Here is a 12,437-nt window from a genome sequence, read left to right on the forward strand (position 1 = left end):
ACTAACAAATTCATTATTTTTTAAATGTATGAACATAGGATAGTATCTACTTTACACAATTGTTCTAAAAATAGTAATATATTTGGACTGATTTTAAACAGAATGGAATTTAATGCAAGGATTTTGGAGTTTACAAATCCACTGGAGGATCTGAAGAACAGTACACAGCATACAGGTATCCCTGTTTCCATGGGACACTGGGTTATGTCCACCGATTGCATATAGGCTTATTTCCTTGCCATTATTCCCTAAACACTACAGTGTAACAACTACTCACATAGCATTTACTTTGTATTAGGTACCGTAAGTAATCTAGAGATTATTTAAAGTATACAGAAAAATGCATAAGTTGTGTGCAAATACTGTGCCATTTTATATAAGGCACTTACACATCTTCTGATTTTGTATCCATGGGTTGGGAAAGGGGGTACTAAAACCAGTCCTTCACAATCTCTTGGATACTGACTCTATGAGATGTAACATAGTACTCAAACCTGACTTTCCATCTGAATCGACTTTCCATCTGAATCACCTGGAAAGCTTGTTAAAACAAATTGCTGGATCATGCTACCAGTTTCTTACTCAACGTGTCTCGGGTGAGACCGATCACTGGCTTTTCCAAAAAGCTCCTAAGTGATGTTGATACAGCTGATCTAGGGGACCATACCATAAGAATTACTGCTCTAGGGTAACAACCACTGAGGCTGCACCTAGACCTAGGCTGGAAACAAGCTGCTGCCACTGCTGGTGGAGAATTGAACAAGGAAACTGCATTCCAGAGAAGTCAGATCCAGAAGGCTCTGCTGCTGCAGCTGCCTCTTTACCTTCAGGAAGATGTTTAGTTGGCAATGAAAAGCTTCTGCAAGGAAGCTCCGTCTCTCCATGGTCCTGCCCATCAGAAGCCTGCACTTTCATCTGACAATCTATAAGGGATTTTTAATTTTTTTTTCTTTTAGCTTTATCAGGTCGAAGGAGGATACAATGGAGGTTAAATAACCTGTTTATTTTTTAAAGTGTCAATTTCTATTCTTTCTGGGTTTCCAACGTGTCAGGTTATAGAATGCAACATTAACTTAAGTGGTTGACTAATCTCCTTTCTTTCTTATTGAAATTAACTAATTTGAGACAGAGTCTCCCTCTATCGGCCAGGCTGGAGTGCAATGGCGTGATCTTGGCTCACTGCAACCTCCATCTCCTGGGCTCAAGCAATTATCTTACCTCAGCCTCCTGAGTAGCTGGGGTTACAGGCGTGTTTTGCCACACCTGGCTAATTTTTGTATTTTTAGTAGAGATGAGGTTTCACCATTCTGGCCAGGCTGGTCTCGAACTCCTGACCTCAGGTAATCCGCCCGCCTCAGCCTCCAAAAGTGCTGGGATTGCCGGCGTGAGCCACCGCACCTGGCCTTGTTTTAATTTCTTGGAAAAAATAGACCTGCAGAAAATTTCATAAGCACTTTTTTTGGATTTCCACATCTCCCTTCATTGCTAACATTGTGTCATATCTGCTTTCTCTATTCAGTATTTTTGCTGAACATGTGAAAGTTGTAGAGATCATGACTTCAGTAAATTCAACATGTTTTATCAAAGAACAAGGGCAATTTTCTGCATAACCACAGTGAAATTATCAAATTTAGAAAAATAAATATTCAGTGATGTTATCAATATACTTCCATATTCAAATTTTGCCAATTACGCTCTATTTATATGGCAACTTTTTTCTTTTCCAGCCCATGGTCCAACCTGGGTCACATACTACATTGAGTTGCCATGTTTTATATGCTTTAATTTGGGGCAGTTCTTCAGACATTTTGTCTTCCGTGATAGTGATATTTGTGAGGAGTATAGTCTAGTTGTGTTGTGGTCTATTCAGAGTTTAGCTGAATCTTTCCTCTTGTTTCAATTCGAGTTACGCATTTTTTAGCAGAATACTGCTTAAGTGATATGTGTCCTTCCTAGTAGATCATATCAGGAAACACCTATTGTCATTTTATCCCACCAGTGGTAAAAGTGGTGTTCACCAAATTTCTCCACTAAAGATACATTGTGCCTTTTGTTAAGTTCTCCGTGGTGAAAAATCTTGAAACTGCAAAAATATCCTGTTCTGAAATCAACTTTCACCTAATGGTTTTAACATCCAGTAATGAATTTTTTTCTGCATTGGTTATTTCTAAGCTAGTCTGAAATATTAGAATTGGCATTCTACAGAAAGAATAACCTTTTCTTCCATTTGTTTGTTGATACTGGGTAATGCATGAAAAAACCATTTTGTAGAAAAGAGCTAATAGTATTCTGACAACCCTTTAAAATATGAAGCAAAAATACCCATTGGATTTGATACTAGTTCTTTGGAAAATTTGACACAATCTGCCAAACAAAGTTTATCATTTATTTTGAGACAGAATCTTGTTCAGTTGCCCAGGTTGGAGTGCAGTGGCACAATCATGACTAACTGCAGACCTGATCTCCCAGGCTCAAGCAATCCTCTCACTTCAGCCTCCAGAGTAATTGGAACTAGAGTTATGTACCACCATGCCTAGCTAATTAAAAAAAAAAAATTGTAGTTACAGGTTCTTGCTGTGTTGCCCAGGCCAATCTCAAACTTCTGGGCTGAAGGGATCCTCCCACCTCAGCCTCCCAAAGTGCTGTGATTACAGGCATGAGCCCACTGTACCTGGCCAGAGTTTACTTGATTATTGGCACAAACTCCTTTTCATTTCTTGGTAAACATTGTATTGCCACATGGAAGACATTTTCAGTGTTTGCCAGCTTTTGGAACATTTCTGTGGCCTGGTAAAAACATGATGGCAAAGTGGAGAAGCAGGGGAGCCCTAGTCTGAATCTTCATATTTAGACACATGCTTTCAGTGTTGTTCTTGGGTCTGTATACTCCTGAGATGACATCTTGCTTTTCTAAGTGTACCAACTTCTCTTTCTGATTTGACCAACTGACTGTGTATTTTAAATATGCATATGCAAACAGAAATGTTAAATGTTTTACATTTCTTTTGTATTTTTGGATGCTTTAGCCTACAGCTCTTTGCAAAATTTTCTAGCCCTAAGAGTCTTTTTATTGTGGCAACTAAATTACATAGGCTATAACAAATAACTTATGGCATATTTTACAGGAATGTAATTGCCTGTAATGTCTACCTGTTTAGAGACATTGGCATCAAATATCATCTTAATGATATGGGTATGCATTCAATTTTGCTTCTCATATATCAGAAAAGTAGGATGTTAGGAGTATTGGAAATATAGTGCATTCTACCAAAAAGTAAGATAGTTCTTAAATACAAAAGTTTATTAGTCTTTATACATTTTTAATAAACACATCCAGATTGGATTCTTGTTGGTTTTATCATTGAAGGGAAATGAAGACATTTTCTGAAATTGGCAGGGTAGATTTTGAAGTGGTTACTCTTTCAGTTTCTTTTTGTTTTGATTTTAGATTATATTTTCCCCCCAAATTCTATAGTCTAGAAATATGTCACGTAAGAGTCATTCTTATTTATCTTTGAAACTTCAGTAGAGAGATACTGTATACATGTAGTCTACAAATAGTGATTCAGCATGGGAGCAAGCTGAATGGGAAGAGCGAGAAACTGAACCAAATCCTGTTTTAGAAAGAACCATGGAGATGGTAATGACTTGTGTTACGAACACAGATCCCCCCACTAGCCCTCGATTGACCACTCTGTACTGATAAATGTTCGAAGTGATTTGTTATCCAAGTCAAAGATGGCCATGAGAAAAACAAAAAAGGACAGGATTATGTAGCAACTTGTTTTGACTATTTTTAAGCTACTCATGTATTAAGTTCCTTACAGAATTCAGAAAAATGCAAAGTAGAAGAAGAGATAAAATCTCAGAGGTGTGCAGTTAGTGCTTTGTCCACTATGGGGATGAAATGAAATACGGAATGATCTGACATGGGTAAATTTCTTAAATAATGTGAACTTCTGTTTCATCAAGGCAAGTTTGTTACAGCTGTGACTTGAAACGTGAACAGATCATTTGCCATGGCCACATTAGTCCGTCTGCAGAAACTCAGCCATGTATTTTGTGTGTAAATGCAGTCCTGATCATAGTATATGTGTTCATTCTCCACTAAAGCCGACATCCTCCTTGTAATCTCAAGACATATGTTAATTTGTAACTCAAAACTGTTCATTGCCACTGAAAAAGAGAAATTATTTTTTTTAGTTTTCCAACTATAATCTGAAACAATATTCCTTCAGAAATTTCATTGCTAGAGACCATTTGACTCCACAGAAATATCTTAATGCTATAGTAATTATAGAAATGACAACAGCAAATATTGACCACTATGTACCAGGCTCAGTGTTAAGTTTTCTGAATATAAAATATGAATTACTCTCAACAGTTTGTATCTATTTTGGAATTGACTAAATTTAGGTTCAAGAAGGTTAGGTAACATACCCAAAGTAACTCAGGGAAAGTAAATGTTCATATGTGTAACCTCTCAGGTAACTGGGAAACATGTGAAATTAAGCAGTTTATTTTTCTTAAATATATGGGTTAATATTTTTAAGAGGTCAACATCTAATTATTTTTAAGGTGCACACAGTCTGAAAAATATTTACAACTTCAGAGTTCAGTAATACGTGACAGTGGTCAAAAGTATCACTGTTGGCAAAGAAATATCCTGGTGTCTGCATAAAGGTCTATTAAGCTGTAACCATAGCTGTTGAGTTCATTTTGGCTTCTGTGATTCTTTTTTTTCCCCCCAGACAAATCGGATTCAAGATTGCCTCATGGCATTGAAATCAGGTTTTTTTTTTCATTATATCATTCTTTAAAGTTGATTTGCATTAAGGACTATGCAGTGCCTGCCATTTTAGCAGCTTTCCTTTTAAGTGTCCTTGGTGATTTTGTTAAGAGGCATATAGGAGTAAATGTGTGCAAGAAAAAAATACACAGAATAAAGTATATATAAATATAAATGGAAACTAAATAGATATATCTCAAGGAAAGACACAAAAACATTTATTTCCTGCTCCTGCAAATCAAAACAAAGCTTGTAGGGACTACATTTGATTTATTTTCCTCACAAAAGAATCATGTTAAGAGTGTGAATATATTTGTGGATATGTATTTGTAAGTGTTGACAAACTCTTGTTTCATTTGTGTGAAACTCCTACACTTGCCTTTACTTAATCAAAATCTTTCCTTGTATTCTGGAACTGCTTTTCCTGAGCTTTTTCACCAGTTAAAAAATTAAGACTTTTATTTCAATTATTGGTTGGGGGGTGGAAAGCATGGGAAAATAGAGGAAAATAGTGTCTTTCAAAGACAAATAGTGGGAGAAGGGTGGGAAAGATTTTTTGAATTCATTTCAAGCTAGTTTTAAAAAATTCGTATTTCACTAATAAACTGAGACCTTTTAAGATATTTAGGTGAATTTCTTAAAATGGCCAAGCTCAGTAATGTGAGAACATTGATATTCAGCACTTGTCTGGGTTAGAAATTCCTTTTCTTGCATAGGAAGAAGAGAAAATGCATGTCATCTATTGAGGTCTTTTCCACCTCGTCAAACAGCTGAGAATCACCGACTTGTATTTTTGGATTACATCAATGACTTTATAAATGACAATATGCTTCAGGATGTTTTCATTGTCAGGTCTTCAGATCTGCCCATAGTCCTCTGTAGGGAATGTGACTTGCCCACCTTCCTTAGAGGCATTCCTATTTTTTCCTGTGATTCTCCCTCGTTCTCCCCAGTGCTGGTCATCAATGATCACACAGGACTGGATACCTGATCAATGGAAGTCAACAACTTGGCTTTTTTGTTGTTCTATGAACCTGCTAGGAGTAACTATAGCAAACTCGCCTACCAAGAAGCAGACAGTGGGACGTATACACAGAGAAATGGAGTGAGAGACCCTGAGGCTCTGGAATGGGCTGTGGGCAGGGAGCGGAGCTGCTTCAGTCCTGATGTATTCCGTTTCCTTGAACAGACCACGTAAGACCAGGACCTATTTTGTATTCTGTCGTTGGATTCCACAGATATTCCTGCCCATAAAGATAGTCTTCACTGTGTAGAATTTGGGTAGAATTGCATTCTTCCTATTACTAGAACTAATATGAAACCCTCAAATATTTCATCAGTGAGTTCTGTATTCGGTGAACAAAAACTGATTGTAATGTAAATGCAGGATTCATTATTTACTCATTTATTCACCACTTTTTGATGAATGCCTCATGTTTTAGGCACTTTCCTAGGGGCTGTGGTTATAGCAATAAACAAAATGGACAAATGTATTTATCCTCATGAAGCTTGCACTCCAATGTGGGAGACAAGGAATAAGAAGTGAGGGATGTGAATGATATCTTCTAGAGCAAAACTGAGGAAGAGAACAGGAAAAACTAGAGGGAAATCTGCATTATTTGCAATGTCCGGAGTAGCCTTTATTTGGCAAAACAATGCTGAAGATGAGGGAGTGAGCCAAGAGGAAAACTAATGGCAGAGAACTTGGAAAAGAAGAAACAAGGAATGAAAAGGACTTTAGGTGGGTCATGCCTAGCAGGTTTGTAAAACAGACAATGGGGTGGCTAGAGTGAAGTGAGCAATTGAAGGGTAGCAGAATCGAGATCAGAGGAAACGGAGCCAGATCATGTAGAACCCAATTTCCAATTCTCCTAATTAAAAAACCTTACTAGCAACAAGGGACAAGAGATTATGCACAGACTGTTATCACCTGCTGAGTCCTCAGAGGCTGAGGTGACACACATGCTCCTCCTTGCTTATATGCACTGCTGGAAGAATAGGAAAATCAATTGATTAAAATCCTGCTTATGCTATTTATATTATGTGATAATGAGATAATTATAGGCTTCCAGGGTTTTTTGTTAAAATTAATGATAGGTGATTGCATGGAACATCTTAGCTTTCAGTATAGGAGTTCACGACTCTCTGACTTATGTCGGGGATTATTATGGATCTATAGGCTATTCATCAAGGTTCATTCAGTTACAAAAAACAGACTCTCTTCAAACCTAACTCATGATAAAATCATTCTAAAGAGAGGACACGGACCTAATCTTCATTGGGTGTGTCATCCGTGTGAAGTGCAGGACAGCAATGGTGTAGAACTCAGGTTCTCAGAACTGGGTTTCTCCTCCATGGTCTGCAGGCTTGCCTGTCTTCTCTCTCCTGGCTTTTTCTACCAGGTAGGAGGCTCTGTTCTGGGTAGATTGTGAACACCAGCACCCCCGACCCCACCAAAGGCTTTAAAATCGAGGCTCCTTGTCTCCTCATTTCTAGTTAGAAAAACCTAGGGCTTCCTTACCTGCTCTCTCTCCTGGCCAATCCCTAGGAAAACCACATCATTCAAGGTGGGGTAAAGAGTTCGTTTCTCCACATCCTCCTCAACACTTTTGATCTTTTGTATTTTTTTATAATGCCCATCTTGACTGGTGAGAGGTGATATCTCATTATGATTTTGTTTTTTATTTCCCTAAAGATTAGTGATGAGTATCTTTTCATGTACCTGTTAACCATTTATACATCTTTTTCTGGAGAAATGCCTATCATGTTGTTAGCTCATTTTTAATCAGGTCATTATTATTTTGCTGTTGAGTCGTTGGAGTCCTTATACTTTTATATTAATCCCTTATTAGATTATGACTTGTAAATATTTTTCCGCACTATGTAAGTTGCCTTTTCTCTCTGTTCTTTGTAGAATGCTTATACTCTGATAAAGTCCTACTTGTCTAATTCTACTTTTGGTGTCGTATCTGAGAAATGATTGCCAAGCTCTTGCATAGCATTGGTGGGATGTATAATGGTAGAGCCACTATGGAAACCAGAATGGCAGTTTTTAAAGCGAGAGTTACTAGCAGTTATCCAGCTATTCTACTTCTGTATATACATCCAAAGGAATTGAAATCAGATTCCCAGAGATAGCTGTACTCCCATGTTCATTGCCACATCAATCACAACAGATAAGGTATGGCAACAATTAAATGTCCATCAACAGATGAATGAATAAAGAAATGTGGTATAGATAATGGAATATTTTCCAGCCATAAAGATAATCCTGCCATATGCTACAACATGGATGAAACTGGAAGACATTATGCCAAGTGAAATAAGCCAGTTACAAAAGGATGAATACTGTATGACTCTACTTCGATGAGACACCTAAATAGTGACACTCATAACAACAAAGTAGAAAGGTGGTTGCCAGGGATTGAGGGGAGGGCAAATAGGAGTAGCTGTTCCACAGGTATGAAGTTTCAGTCATGCAAGATTAATGAATTCTAGAGATCTGCTTTAAGACACTGCCTATAGTTAACAATACTGCGTTGGGCACTTGCAAATTTGATGAGAAGAGGATATTTCTCATGTTAAGTCACCTTACCACAAAAAATTAGGGTGAAAGAGGGGGAAGTCTTTCCCTAAAATGGATATGAGAGTGTGTTTCCATCAGACGGGAGGATTCATGAGTACGATAGTCTCCCTTATCCACATGGGATACGTTCCAAGACCCCAAGTGGATGCCTGAAACCACAGATAGTACTGAACCCTGTATATACCGTGTTTTTTTCCTATACATGCATACTTATGATAAAGTTCAATTTATAAATTAGGCACAATAAATGAACAGTAATAAAATTGAACAGTTATAACTGTACTCTAATAAAGGTTATATGAATCTGGCCTCCCTCTCAAGATACCTTATGCTTCTTTTGATGAAAGGACGGAGCAAGATGGCACAAGATTTCGTCAACCCACTCAGAAGTATGCAATTTAAAACTTACACACTATTGATTTGTGGAACTTTCCATTTCTTTTAAGACTGTGGTTGACCATGGGTACCTGAAACCATGGAAAGGAAAACAGCTGTGAAGAGAGGACTACTTTACAAGGAACAACACAGAACCAAGCAAACGGGCTCCCCCAGGATTGTTGTGGAACATGTATAGTTGAATATAAAAGTTTATATGTTCAATTTTATGGAGAAAATATCCTTTTTCAAAGGAATTAAGATTGAAAATTACTGGGTTATTTTTTACTGCATACGATGGAAGCAAACAAAAATATGGAAAGAAAATATTTAACTCATAGAAATGCAATCTAGAGGTTAGTTCAAACGACAGACTGTACCTGTAAGTGCAGATGGGCAAGTAACAGAATTCCTCTGGGAAAGAGGCAACAATGTGTGACCTGCTGTCTACCCAGGTAACAGATGCTGCATGTAACGTATGTTTAGGAAATATTTTGGCATCATACTGCTTGATTCTCATGACAATCTTGTGAAGTTACCATTGGGTAACCCCCAGAGGAAGAAACTTGAAGTTTAAAATGTCTTTTATTTTCCCTATATGAAAAGAGAAATATTTAGAGTGGGTAAGTACAGAGCCATTACATTTTTTTGTTGTGGTCTATGAATTTTGACAAACTTGTATAGTGATACAATATCAACCACATCAAGAAATTTGATATCACTCCTAAAATCTTCATAGCTAGTCCCCTTTTCCCACTCCTCAGTCTGACACCAATCTGATCTGTTCCTTTGATATTCCCTCTTCCAGGATGTCATAAATGAAAGCATAAAATATGTAGCCTAAGTATGACTTCTACTCAGCATAAGGCCTTTGAAATGTATCTCAGACAGCTGTGTGTATCAAAAGTTTATTCCTATATATTGCTGACTAGTGTTTGACTTACATGTATGGACCACTCACCCATTGAATGACATTTGGGTTGTTTTCAGCTTTTTCAAAATTGTGAATAAAACTGCAATAAACACTTACGTAATATTCTTACGGACATATGTCTTTTTTTTCTTAGATGAACACCTAAGTGTGTCATTGCTGGATCCTATGTGTAGTCTATGCCAAACTCTTTAGAAGGCGGCTATCTCATTTTGCATCATTCCAGCCAACAATGTGTGAGGCTTTCAGTTGCTTCGTATCTTTGTGGTGTTTAGCATTGTCAGTTTAAGTAGATTTTTATAACCTAGATGATTAAAAAAAAAACAACTTAAACATAAGCCTTTTGACTCCAGATGAAATAAATTAGATCATATATTTGAAAGTGGTTGAGTGTAGTATGTACGGAATCCCCTGATGATGGATTATAGATTACTAATTAGCAAAATACAGAAGGTCAGATTGGAAAAGTCAACATATGGATGGTTTGTGCTGATTTGACTTAATTTACTACCTTCGTGGCAGAATAAAACTTGCCTCTAATTAGTGTCAGCAGAATTGGGAAATTTAAGCTTTAAAAATTGAGAAATGAGAATTTTCACTTTGGGCATAATTTGCCTCTATCACCCTTAGAAATCAGAATAAGGAGTTAAAATGATTCTGCCTGCTTTTAGTGATGTTGTACTTAGAAAAGAATTAACTGACTGCATGGAGTCCTCTTCACCCATGGCCACTTATTGAAGGCCCTTTCTTTACAAAGCGCTATGAGCACTGATGTGGCGGGAAGGATCAGCTGTCTCATCTGTGTGGTCACAGATATGCCTGGGGGAAAACTTTGCTTCACCCACAATGTAGAATTACTTCTGCCCTTCTGAAATTTTTAGGAAAGAATATTTGATGGCCTTTGCCACTGAAGATCTTTGTGTAAGCAGGAACTATTCTGAAATTCCTTGTTAACAGAAATTCTTCCTTGAGAAGTGGAAGATACATAGTAGAGAATACCAGATTCTTGAGGAATGAGCCCCTGTCATGTCTTGTTTTATCCTGCTGCCAATGATTTTTCTATATGATCTCTTAAGGGTTTCGTGTGATCTTTTTTCCTCCCTTTCTCCTCCAGATTTTTATTATTCCTTTAAAGCTGTGTTCTCTTCTATCTCAGATTATAACCATTTCCTAAAACAGACTTGTTTCATATGAAAAACCTATTTCTAATCTATTCCCAGTGAGATGAGAGGGAAATGTTTTCATTGGTTTCATACTCTTTTCATTCAAAACACCTCAGCTTATTTTTTTTTGAAGTATTGCCACACATTGTATTAGTTTCACGTTATTTTATGCATGTTTTACGGCATGGAGGGGGAATCACTGTTTACATAGGCTATGTAAGCTAAGAGGAAATTCAGCATCTCACTTAATTTCTTCACAAACTAACACTCTTTAAGAGAAGCAACTGCATATATAGAATTTACCAAGTTTTCTGTTTGTATCATAGAAAAAAAAACCCAAGTTTATATTAGCCAGTGATTTTTACTGTGCTTTTCATACTTTAAATCTATTCAGCTATCAAGTGTTTCTTAACTATTTTTATCTGACTCAGCTCTTCAATATTCTCTTCCGTAGAGATACAATTTCCATCTCTACTCCTGCCTTTTTCCTCTCTTCCTTTTCCTCTTTCTTCTTCTCCCCCTGCCGCTGCTGCCTCCTTTTGCAAAAAGTTCATTCCCAAGGAGACAACTCAAATAGTAGTTATGTGAGTAACAATCTCTGAAGCAGGGGCTGGGTGCCTGGTTCTCAGTTCTAATCCTTCCACTTGTAGCTGTATACCCCTGGGAAAGTTATTCAACTTCTCTGTGACTAGTTTTCCAATTTGGAAAAGCGAGTAAGTAAAAGTCCACCTAAAGCATTGTCTACTTGAGGATCAAACGAGTTAAAGCACAAAACACAGAGTTCATTTCCTGGCACGTGGCCAGTGCCATGCTAGTGTCAGTTATCACTTTACATTGTTTCCATGTAGAATAATATAGCTTTTTCTTTGTGCACTCTTAGCGTTCTGTTAACATTCAGGTCCTTGAATTTTCTTCTATCCAGGAAAGAGTGGTAAATATTTTATAAACAAACGTTTCTTCCAAAGAGAAATCCTGATGTTAGATCATCAGGTGTATTTGTCATGTTGTCAAAGGGAGACAACATGGGAAAAGACTTTTCTTCCCAAATTTTTATTTGAATTTATGTTAACAATATTAGCAACAATATTGAGGGCTAACCCTTAGTGATAGCTAGCAAATTAGGAACCAGGTATTAGAATAAATTATTTTCATATGTCATTTTAGAGAACAAAATGGAGATTTTTCCTGTTCTATCTTATAAGAGATTTTTGCAAGTCAATGTATTAGAGACTTCGGTAAACCACAATCAGGACGTCATTGTGAAGTTCCACACTGGAATGGTGGATAAAGAATGCACTTTAGCACCAAATGGCCTTGGGTCTGCAGCTCAGTCCAGCAGTTCCCAGATGGTTGACCTTTACCAGATAATATAACCTCTGAGTTTTGATTCCCTTCTGAGGGTGATGATACCCATGGGAACACTTAGTAAAAACATTGCAGGAGATACTGGGCGTTAGAACCCACCATAAAATAACCTATGCATCAATAGTAGGTATTCATTAAATGTTACTTACTTCCCCGTCCCACACAGGTTAACAGGCAACAGGCAACAAAAGTATTCTTTAGCATCGTATTTACTGGATAATCACCACA

General features: G+C 37.3%; 1 long non-coding RNA gene across 4 annotated transcripts in view; it reads left to right on the plus strand.

Moving 5' to 3' along the window:
* LOC109023603 (uncharacterized) overlaps window positions 1-12,437 on the plus strand; it is a 480,000-nt gene that overhangs the window by 244,681 nt on the left and 222,882 nt on the right. Inside the window, exon 4 of one of the 4 annotated variants that reach the window (XR_010131591.1) lies at window positions 8,697-9,786. The exons of 2 other annotated variants lie outside the window; for them this stretch is intronic. This is a non-coding gene — a long non-coding RNA (uncharacterized lncRNA). Of the gene's footprint in view, window positions 1-8,696; window positions 9,787-12,437 lie in introns of those variants that run through there. One more of the 4 variants, XR_010131590.1, reaches the window with a different exon arrangement.

The sequence above is a fragment of the Gorilla gorilla genome, chromosome 18 (assembly GCF_029281585.2).
Source record: "Gorilla gorilla gorilla isolate KB3781 chromosome 18, NHGRI_mGorGor1-v2.1_pri, whole genome shotgun sequence".
Taxonomy (NCBI): Eukaryota; Metazoa; Chordata; class Mammalia; order Primates; family Hominidae; genus Gorilla; species Gorilla gorilla.